This window comes from Bos indicus, chromosome 11 (genome assembly GCF_029378745.1).
Source record: "Bos indicus isolate NIAB-ARS_2022 breed Sahiwal x Tharparkar chromosome 11, NIAB-ARS_B.indTharparkar_mat_pri_1.0, whole genome shotgun sequence".
NCBI lineage: Eukaryota > Metazoa > Chordata > Mammalia > Artiodactyla > Bovidae > Bos > Bos indicus.
This window is the reverse complement of record NC_091770.1, coordinates 18,443,886-18,460,255: the sequence shown is the minus strand read 5'-3', so window position 1 is coordinate 18,460,255 and position 16,370 is coordinate 18,443,886.

Here is a 16,370-nt window from a genome sequence, read left to right as displayed (position 1 = left end):
TCTCACTGTGGTGGCTTCTCTTGTGTGGAACACGGACGCTAGGTGTTCAGGCTTTGATGGTTGTGGCTCCTGGACTCTAGGGGCTCAGCAGTTGTGACACATGGGCTTAGTTGCCCCACAGCATGTGGAATCTTCCCAGAATAGAGATTGAACCCATGTCCCCTGCATTGGCTGGGGGATTCTTAACCACGGATCACCAGGGAAGTCCCAGACACTTTTGTCTTTTACTTTTAACTGTGGAAGTAAATTTTCCTCCTTTTGTGATATATCATATCCTCATCAGAGCCATGAACACAAGTCATGAGTGCACTCTATTATTCTGCTTCAGTATTTAAAATATAGGAGCAAGAAGCCATCTTGTAGCAAAGAACAAATCTGCTTGCTATGTACACATCTAATCCCAGGCATCATATCTAACAGTGTCTCTACTTTATTGTTTATTTTATTGTTAATATCTTGTGGCCAGGAAAGGGAGAAGTTTTTTCTTTGGCTTTCTTCCTGCAGAAACAGAGGACCAGAGGCATTAACTAGATAAAATGAAGCTCCTTTTACTTTGCTGAAGCTGAGATGAACGCTCCACGTGCCAGGAAAAGAGGACGTCCAAGTAGTTACAAGATGAAGTGGCCTCAATGAGCACTTGAGCAAAGAGCTCCCTGATGGCCTGTCTGCCATCTCCTGGGCATCCCCAGCTGTCGAGAATTTGTGGGAGGAGAAACTGTGCAGGGAGATGCCCTTCCTTTGTGCCATGTGTCTGAGTGTGGTTGTTTTCATTCCTCCCAAATCAGGCATAACCTGAGAATCATATTGAAGTGCAAATTGCAGAAGTGAGCAGAATGTTGATTCTCTCTGAGAGAGTCCATCCTTGATAATTCTTTCATGTCTAATATTTTTATGAAATCATTGTAGAGCTCGACCATCAAAGTGTATCCTAAAGAAATTTATCTAGATTTCTTCTGTGCAAGTACAAGTTATGAGACTAACAAGAGGTCTTTGTTTACCGAGGTTTTGAAAAATGAAACAGAGGAGGAAATATTTTCAATGATTTTGGATAATGATAAAACTAAACCTATCTAAGAAGTTGTGTTTTCTGTACTGTTGCTGAAGAACCTCCCACTTCTCCACGAAACTTTGATCCTGACTGTCAGGACATGACATAAGCATGACTCAAGCAATTTGTGTTTCAAGAAGACACATAAATTCATCTCTAAAGAGTCAGAAAATGGAAGGAAGCTGCAATGATGGTGGCTTGAATGAAATGAACAAGGAATGATATGGGATGCCTCATAATAGAGTCTAGCTCAGGACTCACCGCTGCCATAATCAATTCCTTTGGAGGCCTTTGAAAGAGCCTTGACTTCAGAGGGAAAGGGAGAAGGAAGGGAGACATAAATTAGCATGAATTACATCAGTTGTTTCCCACCTGTTACCTTGACTCTAGTCAATGAAGCCAATAGTATTACCCAAAATTTGTAGTCAGTGAAGTCACATTGTTGCTAAGTGGTAGAGACAGGATTTGAACTTGCCTCTCTTAAGTGTGTGCTTATTCCACTGCTTGCTGCTTCCCTGAGAAACTATGTGCTTAGAATTTCTTCCTTAAATAATTGGAGCTACTAATAATGTCGAGACAGGTAATTTTCTAGCTCCGATTTGAGCCTAGAGTAGTTCCCCTATCCTTTTTATGTGTGTGACCCAGTGTACCAGGCTTACTCATTATTAGATAAACATTTAAACTGCAGTATATCTTGCCTAATAATGCTAACCCAAACAAACCTGAACTTTTTCCCCCTATGTCTCTAGATGATTATTCTGCTATAGAACTTTCATATGTCTTAAAGACATTATTGGAAGTGGGTATTTGTTGTGCTATTGTTCTAGATATTTTGTTTCACTGGAAATTCCCACCTAGTGGAAACTTAATGGCTCCATCATGTCCTGCAGAAACTGTCAGCTTGCCTATGCAGCCTTCTGCTCTCATGTCAGCGTGGAGTTTCTACTCTTAAAGAGGGGTCATCTTCATTTTGGTCCATTCTGATACATGATGTAACACCTCAAATAAAGGAGTGTAGCTGTTCATTAGAATCTATGCCAGCCCCTATCCATATCATGTGGATACTTCATAATGATGCTCTGTCACTTAAAATGGGATTTTGCATGAGTGCATCATAGAACTGCATTACCCTGTTGCAAACAGATTATTTTCCTCCAGATTCACAGCCCCCCCCACCCAAAAAAAAGACACAATAAATGACATATTAGATGCCTCGGTACCTTGATTTCATTTTTGGCTTTGTCACAGCTTGCATATGATTATAGATGGCAGAAAATTAAGGTGCCCAGCATTCAATTTTTTGACAGTTATAATCTTACTTGTGTAAGAAAGGCACTTACCAAGAAACCAGCACAGGTCATTCATTTTCCTTTCCTCTGCACGTCCTGAGAATGAATCAAAGCCCTGGGAGCTAATCTGCAAGGGTAAGAAAACCTGGGCAGCTAAACCTGTTTGCCACATCTATGGAATCTGGACTCTTTGCAGCACCTGATTCTGGAGCTGTAGATGAGTTAATATTAAAAATATGGTGTGATCTGTCAGCCTATGTTGTGATATACTGCTGCTGGAGGAATTGACACACACTCTGAGAGCTTCTTTTCAGGATAAATTCCAGTGACTCTCCTCTATTTTAGCAACTCAACATTCTGCATTTGGACTTAACTGCATCCTTAACCCTCTGCTCTAAATCTTCCTCTTTTCGTGTATTGATACTGTTTCTATTAGGAAAGCATTTCTATCAGATTTTTCTCTCTGGAGGAGATTGTTTTTTTTTGCTTCTGCATTATTTCAAACTCATAGATGGGCAGATTCAGAGTCCAGGGAACAATTTGCAGGACTCACTTTCTCTCCTGGTATTAGGTATGATCTAGCTGTGGTTGTATCTACTGCTTTTCTGTAGGTGGTAACATGAAAACACACACCATGAAAAAGTCTAATAAATTTTTGTTTTCAAAAAGATTTCCTGAAAGCTAGTTTCTTACAATATACACAGGGGATCATTCCCTAAATTCAAGGAATCAACATGCTGCCTTTCAAAAACACTTAACCATCTGACCTCTAGTCTCCATCTTTACTCTTTCTTTCCCAATACCCCAATATCTTAATTCAGTATTTGCTGGATCATTGCCATAGCTCCTTATACCTCACTCCTCTTTCAATACTAATTCATTTTCCCTTATTGAAGGTAACTTTCTAAGAAACAAACATGATCACATTAGTTCCCTTGCCTGAAATACTCATGAGTATCCCCTTTGCCTGTAGGATATATTGTGATTTTCATAGCATGACTGTCATCATCTGACCACAGCTTACCTTTCTCTGATTGGTTTATTTGTATTTTTATACCATTTCCTTTAGGTAGCTCTTAGAAATGCATACAATCTAACAAACTAAAAAGGAAAAAGAGGAATCAAATCAAAGGGATTAATGACATTTTATTTTCCTTTTTGCTTTGCCAAGTTGAAGAAATTGCCCTGTTAAAGCAGTGGGAAAATCATTGCTCTATTGATGGAGGCAGCTAAAGGAAATTTTACATGAGTGTTCCATAATGAAGTAGATAGCAGAATTTACTTGCCCATTCTCCCTTCTCAAATCCTATCTTTTCTGACTTGGAATCTATTGATGTTATAGCATAGTTTACATACAAATGTTTGTTTTTGTTAGTATAATGTCAACATTAATATGCAGACATTGCTTTTCTAGCAAATGAGGAAAGATATTTTAAAACTTGAAAAGTTTAAAAAGAATTTAGGCAGTGTATTGTTTCCCTTGATCTGGGTTAAGGCAGAACCAGAAATTAGATTAAAGCTTGTGGGTCTGATATAGATGCAGAGAAAATTAAGATGCAGTATTTGATGGGTAGGCATAATCCATATGGAGCAGGGAATTTTAAGTAAAAAGGGAACAGGGAACAGCACAAGCAAATGCATAAAAATTGAAAAACACATTATATGTTTAAATTATGGTGAATAAAAATGTTTGGATAAAAAGGAAATTATATGTCTGGAAATAGAAAGCAATATGGACTGAAAAGGTTTTGAGGACAGGACTGAGGATCTGAAGTGCCAGAGAAACGGGTCTGAACATGACTCAATAGGCAATAGGGTGCTACTGGAAGAGTTTCTACAAATTTTGTTTGAGCTACTTGTACATACAGGGCGAGGTTCTGGGTAGGTTATTGGATATACGGGTTTGTCCTTTCTAGGTTAAATCGAAAAATTTCAAAGTCACCATTTTTGAATTTTGGGGACTTTCCACTATGGAGAGACATGAAATCTGCAGTTAGACTCCTGAATGAACAAGGTTGGTAACTAAGTGATAAACTTTTAAATTCCAGCTGAGATGATGTGCCCGTGTGACCTTCACCCTCAATCTTGTCTGTGTTTTCATTCATAAAATGAACGGGCGGGAGGGACGTGAGTGGAATATGTGAGCAGGTCACAATACTACAACTGAGGGGCTTTGCACAACACGAGAAGCTGGTGTCAGAGGCTTCCTGGGAGCTTTCACAGGCAAGCAGAAAAACAAGCCCTTAGAAGCGAGAATATTCTGAAGAAGGAGGAGATCACCAAAGGTGGGAGGCTGAGCAACACTGTGCTCAGGACCTTGACAGCTTTTATAATATATACGGTGTTAACTGGTTAAAAAATAAAAATAATCACTTGTGTTGAAAATTTGGAAATTATAGAATAAGTGTTTAAAAAGAAAATAAAAATCATTTGCAATGTAACCCTCCTATGGTAGCCACTATGAACATTTTGATGTATATATAGACAAGCTTTTTTTCCCTTCCACGCATTGAATGGCATAATCCTGTACATATGCAGGACTTTATAACCTGTCCTCTTCTTTAAAATGTACGAGGATATTTTTCCAGGTAAAACATTTTTTTTTTTTCCTCTCAGAAATAATGGAATGGAAATCTGAAGTCAGTTTACTTCTGGCATAGGCAACTTAGGGCAAAATGCCATATGATTGCCATTGAGTATTTCATGAAAATTTTACCTTATTATAAAATCACAAGCTGGGGCATACTAACTACACGGATAGAAATCACACTGTGATAAACATAAATTCTTTCACATATTTATTTGCTTCTTTGAGATGAATTCCCAAAAGTAGAATTTATAGGTCAAAAAGTTGTAAACAATTTTAAGTATGTTAATGAATATTTCCAAAATGTTCCCCAGGAGATTTTTGCAATTTACATTCCCCTCTTTCCTATGTACAGGTCAATCTTGAGATTTAAAGGATGATGTCTTAATGGGTTGTTTGATTAACAAGTTCTGTGAATGTGCAATAGCACTGAAATAAACATCAGGCTGAGCTGTTTGCAGTTGCTGGATGTAGACTGCACTCTCATTGATAGCTTAGAAACATTTAAGCAGGTGCTTAATAGATGATAAATAGCATATATCATATCTTTTGATTAAACATAAAATATTTATTATAACTCCTGAAGGTATTGGAAAAATCAGCAAAACATATGAAAATACTTAATCTGGCTAGTTACACATTTATAATGTAAGAGGTACTTTTCATGTGTTTATTAAAGTGGAATCAGATTGCAGAATTCTCAATAATTTAAATGAAATGTTCCCAGGGAAGGTGCCATATGCTACCATCTGCATTTCATATGTTTTATTAATTCAAGGGGAAAAAAGTCTTAAGAGCTACAGGAAAAACATAGTCAAATTTAACTGAAGCGTTTATTTGGTCAAGTCATTAAGGGGATATATCCTTATGGGTGCAAAATAAATATTATTGAATTAAGTTTTTAAATCCATAAAGGACCCAAAAAGGCAAGACCTATTTTCCAAATTAGAAAGAAATGCAAAGAGAACTTACTCTCTTTATCAAAAGAGAGAGAGAGATTGATTCTATGGGGATATGATTAAGTCTTAGAACTTTTTATATGCTATTTTATGCATTTGTCAAGAATCAGTTCAGTTCAGTTCAGTCGCTCAGTCGTGTCCGACTCTTTGCGACCCCATGAGTCGCAGCACACCAGGCCTCCCTACCATCACCAACTCCCGGAGTTCACTCAAACTCACGTCCATCGAGTCGGTGATGCCATCCAGCCATCTCATCCTCTGTTGTCCCCTTCTCCTCTTGCCCCCAATCCCTCCCAGAATCAGACTCTTTTCCAATGAGTCAACTCTTTGCATAAAGTGGCCAAAGTATTGGAGTTTCAGCCTCAGCATTACTCCTTCCAATGAACACCCAGGACTGGTCTCCTTTAGGATGGACTGGTTGGATCTCCTTGCAGTCCAAGAGTCCTTGCTCTCAAGAGTCTTCTCCAGCATCACAGTTCAAAAGCATCAATTCTTCGGCACTCAGCTTTCTTCACAGTCCAACTCTCACATCCATACATGACCACTGGAAAAACCATAGCCTTGACTAGACGGACCTTTGTTGGCAAAGTAATATCTCTGCTTTTTAATATGCTATCTAGGTTGGTCATAAGTTTCCTTCCAAGGAGTAAGCGTCTTTTAATTTCATGGCTGCAATCACCATCTGCAGTGATTTTGGAGCCCCCCAAAATAAAGTCTGACACTTTCTATTGTTTCCTCATCTATTTGCTATGAAGTGATGGGACCAGATGCCATGATCTTCGTTTTCTGAATGTTGAGCTTTAAGCCAACTTTTTCACTCTCCTCTTGTCAAGAATAACTCATGAGAAAATTCATGAATTTATTCAGAAAAATTTCTACCAATTTTGGTGATACACTACCGTTCTAGAGATCCCTAAAGCTTTTGAGAGAGCAAAAAATACTTTCCTTCTCTGCACTGACAGCTTTTGGTAACAGTTTCTAGGAGTTGTGATCTGGTAGAGAGAGTCTCATTAGTTTAAATACCAGATTTTAAACAACTGTTACCTGTCCAAGTGTTGGGTTAATTGGCATGCAGAATTTTAGTAAATGAGCCTTGCTGGACTTTAAGGGTCTTAAGAATATATACCTCATTTGGAAATTGAATTCTCATCATTATTTGATAATGGAAGTAGAGTGACCATATGTACATAAAAATTCTAGAGCTATACCTGTGTATTGCAAACTCTTAACAAATGTTAAGCTGTTTTTATATTTGTATGGAGGTAATAATACTTGTTTTGCTGTTGCTATGGCTGTTTCATCTTGATTGCTATTATTATTACAATCAGGAAACCAGAGTCAACTTTTCCACCTTTTCAGAGAATTGCTGATTGATATAAACTCCTGAAAGTCAGGAAAATTCTTCAGATGAGGGCAAGTATCTGCTGAGCACTGTTCTAGGAAGTGTCATTGCATTGAGATCCACACAATAGGCCTCTTCTGTTCTTTCACTTCTCAAAACAACACAAACAACAACCAGGCACAAGACTGTCTCAAATGCTGATTCCTATGCTGATTGTTGAAGCATGAATGATGCTTCTCTGGGTGGTGTGACCAAGAGCTCCATACTCTCTTTCATAGTCTATCTTCCTAGAATTGTGATGAAGCAGATATCAGTGACACAACCTGTCCCTGTTCCTGCTTTACCCTCATGACAAGATAAAGTTAGGCCCACCATGTCAAGAAAGGTCAAATGAACATAGGCGTGTTGTCTCTAAAAGTAGTTCAAATGTCCTCATTCTTTTTCCTATTATAACCTGCATAAATAAAGAAATGCTCTGTCTTTAACCTACATCTGTTGTTTTTGTCTTCTTCTTTAAGGGGTAAAATAGTCTTTGGTACAAGGTGACATTGAAAGTGAATGCAGAAAGGGCAGCTATGGAATTGTCTCTTCAGCAGCACCCTCTCTTGTCTGCTCTCTTCTCCGTAAGATTCCATATGGCTATTTCAGGGGTGGTCATTTTTTCACATGACCCTGTTCTCCTAGCTAGATTTCTTAATGTTTGGAGAAAGGTGGTCTGTGGTGGGAGAGAAGGAATCCAGTATGAGACGAGTACAAAGAAAAGGGAGAAAGAGAAAGGGGGAGAGAGAGAGAGAGAAAGAATGAGGGAGATATTCATCACCTGGGTCCTAGTCTTAGTTCTTCCTCAGGCTCATTTACATCCTTCTGTTTTTTGTTTTGTTTTGATAATTCAACTGTAACTTGAATTTCTTGAGCCAACCAATTTATCTTTGATGTTTAAGATGGTTTGGGTTTGCCTTGGGTTTCCAGTAGTGTAACCAAATAAGTTCTGACTTCTCACTGTTACCAGCTTCTCTGACTTCTCATTGTCATTCAAGCTCTTGAAATTCTCCAGCCCAGAATACTGGAGTGGGCAGCCTTTCCCTTCTCCAGGGGATCTTACCAACCCAGGGATCGAACCTAAGTCTCCCGCATTGCAGGCAGATTCTTCACAAGCTAAGCCACAGGAAAGCCCAGGAGACTCAGGATCATCCATCAAATTGGCTGTACTTATTGTGCCAAGCATTAGATGCAACAGTCTCAGCCTGAGCATCATTTCATTGCAACATAAAGATGGGTACCATTGATCAGCCCTTGGTGCTGGCAGAGTCAAGTGCCCTAATTCAAACACCATTATTTATCCAAAAGAGAAGCCACATTCTTATCTAGTCTATCTTTCAAAAGCTGAAAAACTTCATGTTCTAGCAAATGATCATATGTGACATGTCTCCCACTCATATATGCCAGTTCTCCCACTTATTTTCCTCCTCCATTTGTCATGTGGGAATATCACTGTGAGCTTTTTTAAAGACAGTTAGCAAATTTCATAACTTAGAGAGTAAGTTGTATTTCCAATTAAATTATAAACCCATAGGAAAGATATTGATGTCTGGACACATCTCAAATCAGTCTGTTGGAGATATTATGATTATTTGGGGTTTGGAATCCTTTAACACACTAACATTAACTTTATATACTCTGTCCTGTTAATGTAACCATTATGCAGGAAAGAATCATGAATTCAGATAGCCATTCATTTTATGTGGCTTTTTTTTTTTTTTTGGGCTGATTGTCTGGATAACAGGCTCCCTGATTCTCTATCTCAACCTGTGTTATAAATAAATCAGGCAACACAGTCAACATTGTTGGAGTTGTTGAGATTCGGGGCTGGGTCTAAAGTGAAACGAATGAGGCAGTGAGGGTGCAAAATGAAGGAGACACTCACTCTCGAGACTGGACCAAGCATCTCTCTTACCTCACCTCACCTCATCCTGGCCCTGTTGAAAGGCTAGAGGCTAGTTTAGCAGATATTCGCATGTATCAAATTAGAAACCTAGCCAGCAGTATATTTGTACCAACTGTGGGATTAATAAAAGTCAGAAAAAAAAGAGAGTTGATTCATTAGCAGATCTGCCAAGTTTACCTTCTTCTTTCTTCCATTAGGAAAGGCATCCCCCACAGCTTTCAGCACCCGTCTGTCCCAGGAAGCATCACGTGGCATTTGGAAGAGCACCTGGGACTCAAGCTCATGTCTTTGAGTTACTCTTGACTATCAAAAATCAAAATAGCCAGATGATACCTAACGTTCTTTCCAGCTAGGAAGTTCTGGGTCTAAAATACTTTCTCATTGGTGATTCCACAATAGGTTCTTGATTAGTTGTTGGCAGAAAGTAGGCCCAGGCCCAGAGACTGCCTTGGGCCGTGAGGATGTGGGTGACATTTGTTTTCAGCTGCCCTAACATCTTTATTGTGTCCTCCTTTTTCTTCTTGATGGTTCATCTTTCCAGCTCTTTTGAGTTCCTAGTGCCCTCTTGGGCTCTCCCATTGTCTTACTCAAAGACCTGAGTCCTGTCTTCACAGCGTGGGAATGACTAATGACAATTTGAAATAGAGTTCCTCTACAGGGTATGTGCAACTGGAAAGGCATGAGTAACACCTGAGTTCTTAATAAGTAGGCAGAGAAGTGGGCTGCATGTACTCAGAGGTGAGCAAATTGGACGTGAGTTTAGGACAGGTGAGCCAGGAAAGGTAAGTTCAAGGTTCAGCTCTAAAAGTGATAATCTTTAATCTAAGGACAAAGACCAGATCCTCTCTGACAGTATTCCAAGGTTTGGCAAAGGGGAGCTGATAGTGAGAGAGGCAATGCGTGCAATGATCAGTCCAACTCTTTGTGACTCTATGGACTGTAGCCTGCCAGGCTCCTCTGTCCATGGGATTCTGCAGGCAAGAATACTGTACTGAGTTGCCATTTCCTCCTCCAGGGGATCTTCCCGACCCAGGGATCAACTCAGATCTTGGGAGTCTCCTACACTGGTGGGCAGATTCTTTACCACTGAGAGACACAAGGCTCACCTCAAATCTCTGTAAGGACTTAACAGCAACTCATTTGGATAGAGCTGCTAAGAGTACCCCCAATTATTTCATATTTTGGCAATATAATGTTCAATTTTAGCTCTGTTTTATGCATTTAAAATTTGATTCCTCCAACTAAGATTATAATCGAGGTCATGTATCTTTCATTTCACCTGGCATAATGTGAAGAAGGTAGCAGGTGGTCAATATTTGCTCACTTTAATTGAATTCTGTAACAGGCAGGGTCTAGTTCTCTCACATGCATATATGACCCTAATGTCATATACTATTAATGTTGGTACTGCTTGTAAATATCACAGTGTCATTATTTTAACATTTATTTTTCTTTTAAGGAGGTTATACTTGAATGTCCCTCTCCTTTTGCTTCAATAACTGTATTAAAAGAACTCTCCCAGCACTTAATCCTATGTGATTAAACTGAATAATCAAGAGACTTCATTCTTCATCCTGAGACAATCCAATGTGTCTTTTCTGGCTCATTCTATCTGCATTAGCTGATAGGATTTTTTTAAAAATAGCAATCTGAGTTCTTTAAAAGCTTTACTTAGGCCAGACTTCAGACATTACCACCACTTGACAGTTTCAGTTACCAGCTCTGATTCTTAGTAACTACCCGATATGCACCCCTCCCTTGCCAAAACAAATTAAAAAAACACAAAAAACACTGAGGAAGTCATCTCCAATGTAGGACTTGGTGTGCATGCTAAGTCTCTCAGTCGTGTCTGACTCTGTGTGGCCCCATGGACTGTAGCCCTCCAGGCTCCTCTGTCCTTGGGATTCTCCAGGCAAGAATACTGAAGTGGGTTGCCATTTCCTCCTCCAGGGGATCATCCTGACCCAGGGACTGAACCCACTTGTCTTATGTCTCCTGCATTGGCAGGTGAGTTCTTTACCACTAGTGCTACCTGGGAAGCTCAACTTAGGACTTTGATTGCTTTTAAAGCACACGTGCTGATAATATAAACATGTGACCAAATGTTCCCTCCAGTAAAGTGCCTGCCACAGAAGTGCATTCTGCATGTTTGTTTTAACCATGTAGTACCTATGCCATCTGGCAGATTCCTCATGAAAATGAAACTGCTTTCGTGGCTGAGTAGATGTCAAATGGAATTGTATAACAGTAATAAAGCCTTTTCTGGTTCATGAATATAGCTTAGGTGCTGTTTCAAGCATGAAACTGTAGATGCTGCTAAAATAGTCACTTTTTTTTTCTCTTAGAGGTAAAGAATATACTAAGAGTGGAGTCACTTCTATGAGTTTAGAACCTAGCCATGATTTTTAATGTTGAGAAAAGTAGTTGCAAATTCTTCGTCTATGATTTTTGAAATATAATTCCAGACTTTAATTTAGCTCTGGGTTTATGCCTTTCCAAAATAACAAATTCAGAAGAAGAGACTGGATCTTTTTGCCTTCAAAATGAAGAAAAAGTGAGGTCTGGGGCTCCTAGAATATATCAAATACACCCATGCCAGACAGAATTCCCTCCTCCTTTTCCATCAAGCCACACCCCATTTCCACCTTCCCCAGGTACTCTATACACCTTAAAAAATGGATCTTACCCATGCCACCCTCCAGGGGGCTGATGCAGGTTTAAGGAATTTTAGAACACTCCATCAGTTCCAGTGGAACATACTGCCCTGGTTGAGGAGGTGTCAGGGATGGAAATAATCCTTCATGATTAAAGGTATTTGTAAAAAAATTTTTGCATGTCTGCCATATTGTACAACCTGATAGTATATTCTCTTCTGTCTATACTAATTTATTTTCTGGCAGGCTTGGGACTCAACATTTGTCATGCTTGGTATTCAGCTTCACACAAAAAGTTTCTCTTAATGCAGCTTTATGCATCTCATACATGTTTGTATCTTTTCCCAGCATAATTTTAGGTTCAGTAGAGTTTAGTAATAACCGTCTCCTCTGTTATTAGGGCCTGTATCTATTGCATCAATGCAGGTTTCAAGTCTTTCAAGTGATATGCCTCAAGAACTTGCTGCAGCACAAGTGCAAGTGCCATCAGAAATGAGGCAGGCATCTGGTTTTCTGGTCAGTGTACCCCCAATGTGTATGCGTCCCTTTGCATGCACCTATGCAGTCATTATATCTCAAATGGCACATTGTTATAAGACACAATAGAACTTTATGTTGAACAGCTATGAGAGATGCTTGGAAACTTGTGCTTGCAAACTAGGTCTCTTATTTGCTTTATAATCTAACATTTAAGTGAAAGAGGAGTGAAAAAATTGACTTAAAACTCAAAGTTCAAAAGACTATGATCATGGCATCTGGTCCCATCATTTCATGGCAAATAGGTGAGGAAACAACGGAAACAGTGAGAGACTTTATTTTTTGGGCTCCAAAATCACTACAGATGATGACTGCAGCCATTAAATTAAAAGACGCTTGCTCATTGGAAGAAAAGCTATGATCAACCTAGACACCATATTAAAAAGCAGAGGCATTACTTTGCCAACGAAGGTCCATCTAGGCAAACTATGGTCTTTCTAGTAGTCATGTATGGATGTGAGAGTTGGACTATAAAGAAAGCTGAGTGCCGAAGAATTGATGCTTTTGAACTGTGGTGTTGGAAGAGACTCTTGAGAGTCCCTTGGACTGCAAGGAGATCTAACCAGTCCATCCTAAAGGAAATCAGTCCTGAATATTCATTGGAAGGACTGATGCTGAATCTGAAACTCCAATACTTTGGCCACCTGATGTGAAGAACTGACTCATTGGAAAAGACCCTGCTGCTGGGAAAGATTGAGGGCAGGAGGAGAAGGGGATGACAGAGGATGAGATGGTTAATGGGATCACCGACTCTATGGACATGAGTTTCAGTAAGCTCTGGGAGTTGATGATGGACAAGGAAGCCTGGCGTGCTGCAGTCCATGGGGTCGCAAAGAGTCTGACATGACTGAGTGACTGCACTGAACGGAACTGAATCTAACACTGGGAAGCTGGTGGAGAGATCGCCCCACTGTCCTCATCTATTGTTTTCAAGAGGGGATATCTCACCTCCAGGCCTACAGGCTTTTTCTGATAGCTATTGATGAAGAAAGTGCCACATGTTGGCATAGGGTTTTTGTTCAGGGCTTGTGATTATAATTGTTATTAAAAATAAGTGTCTCTGAGGCATATGGCAGCTTCCCTTCACTTGTGATCAAACTGCAAACGGTGTGAGGCAACTGGGCTGTAGATGAATGAGGGGCTGGAATTTAGTTAGTATTCTATAGGAACTGGTTTCAACCTCAGAGGCCTTTGATGAACTATCATTTGGATTCTAGAATACCTATTCTTTCTTCCAAAACATTTTATGCAGGAAACAGCATTCTCCTGCCTCTAGTACCTAGAAAAGGATGGGACATTGTGTAGGTTTCTTGCACAGGTTTTTATAGCTGGAGATGAAAGCTTATAGCAATACTAACCTTTTAGTTATTTAGTTACAAGCTTGTCATTCACATAGGACTTCTGATTATTACTTTGAGTTTTATAGTTCAATTAGGCTTTCAGGGTATAAAGATTATAGCTGACTGGCAGCTCCTAGTCATTACCCTGTTTTGCTAGGCTTCTATCCATTTTAGAAAATCCATTTCACTCCTGTGAACAGAAATGACCCTGCTTAAAAGGAGCAGCCCCAAGATCCAAGTGAGACGTGTGCGTGGAGCTGACATTTTGTCCCTTTCACAACTTGTAGATGGTCTCTTTGATGAGATGCCCAGTTTGAAGGTGATCCTGTGGGGATGGCATCATATCTCTGGATGTGTAGATTGCCTTGTAGATCAAACAGCTGCTTTTTCAGCTGATTTTGCATTGGATGGAATCACATCTGTCTGAGAGCCAGAAAAAAGTCATTGTGAGCAGGGGAGAATACACATGTGATATGCAGTGTGGCATAGGCTGAAAGAGATTTAGCAGTGAAAATTATTTACTTATGTTTTTCCCCTGCTGCTTCCTCAACTGATATGCTGCATTAAAGATAAGCTTGGGATTATCCATGAAGATTGATAAATAGTTTTAAAATTCTGAAGACTACATCAGCACCTCATTGGCTGGCATTTAAAAGTTTTTAATTCACTATCTAAAATGTGTGGAGAGAGTGGAAAATGGAACAGAGATTGTGAAGATGCTTGGGTTTTGTCAGCACAACATACAAATAAGAGGATGCTAAGCGAGAACCGTTGTCAAGTATCCAATGTTGTACAGAAACCCAGATGTCTCTGTAGATGGCAAAATCTGGGCATTCAGCATTGGGCACAAAAATATTTTCTAATGAACTGAATTGTGTATTTATTTCTTCAGATACTTTAGTAGTATCTGTAGTCCCAGAGTTAGACTAAAACTTCCAAATAGCTTTGCAGGATTTCTACCAATTATTATTAGATACACTATTATTCTTTCAAGTCAGTTAACAAATGTGTATTGAGCACTTACCAGGAATTATTTCAAATTCTGTAGATCCAGTGGTGAGTAAGTTACACCGGGTCCTTCTTTCTTGGAGCTCACACTTGTCTTTGATAGGAGGCTGCCCTGAGAGGATGCCTGATAGGGTCATGTCTCCTTTCTCTAATACTTTATTGGCACTAATCAGGGATAGCTAGCTTTATATGCATAATCTGTAGATCTCTAATTTTATCAAGTATTTTGTGTTTAGTCCTACAAGGTACTTTTACATTGTTTTTCCAATTGTGTCTAATCTGTTTAGTCCAACAGGGCCACCGAGACATCTGTTTTTCCAACTTCTTTATTAAAAACTTATTTTATTTTTTCTATAAGCTCTAATTCTTACCCAAGTTTATTTCATTTCTTTCATAGTCTTCCATCTCTTTTTAGTATTTAGACAAATACTCTTATTCCTGTAATCATACTAAACATAATTTTTTAGGCTAAACATTTGATACTTCTAATGTTTGCAGTCTTCCTGGGTCTATATCATTTTTTAAATTATGAGCACATATTTTTTGAAGTATAATTTGTGGAAATTCTTTTGAGCACCAGTTTTAGGATGTTTTTCTCTAGAAAAGAGCTGTAGCCTGGCCCTGTTGCAGATGTCTGTCCTCAAGGAGGTTAAGGTAGGATATGGTGCTAACCCTACTCTTTGGCTATAGGTCTTGGTTTAGTTCATTTCTGAGTCAGAGGGTACAGGAAAAATAGAGAGTATGGGAAAAACAGAGAGTATGGGACTCCAGTAATTATACATTAGATGTTGCATGATATGTCAGAGTATTGCTACCTGTCCCTCTGTACATTTTCCTGGCTTTAAATCTGGATTTCTTTTCCTCTTTCCTTCTCTAGATGGACTAATTCCGGTTTGTAACTTTGACTCTTAACAATAGACCTGCAACTGTGCCTGGTTGATTTCTTACCTCTTTATAATAGCTTCCATACCCCATTGCAAGTCCCCAGCTCAAATCTGTGCTTCCTGTTGTTATTATTTTTAAAAATTACTTGTTTTTTATTTTATATTTATTTACTTATACCACTGATATGATTTGCCTTTGTCCTCTCATTTGAAAAAACAAAAAGATGAATTTAGGTGGAAAAGTATAAACAAAATCATCTTCTTAATAAATACTTTGAAATATAAACATCCTCTGTTTAAATAACATAACCTTATTAGCAAATGTTGAAAGCAAATAGAAAAATAGAAGAAAAAAATCACCTATAATCAAGCCACTCAGTCTCAGTTCTGCTATTATAGATTTTGATCCTTTTATAAATGCCTAATTTTGTTTTTTCTTATTATATATTTACATGCAATTTTAAATTCTTTTAAATTTAAAAGGCTTTAAAATTTTTTATTATATTATTTATTACTATTATATAATATATATTATCTCTTATATATATATTATCTATAATATTATCTATATTATACAGATAATATAGAAGATTAAAAAATTAAATGAAATTTAAATTGCTTTTTCATTATTATCATTATATGTTTAGAAACACTTTTGAATATAGTCTGTCATGGCTGCATAGTAGTCCAGTTAATGGATATACTTGTTTCCTTAGAAATTCACCTGCTATGAACATTTGCATTGTTTCACAAGTCATATGTTCATATAAATATTTT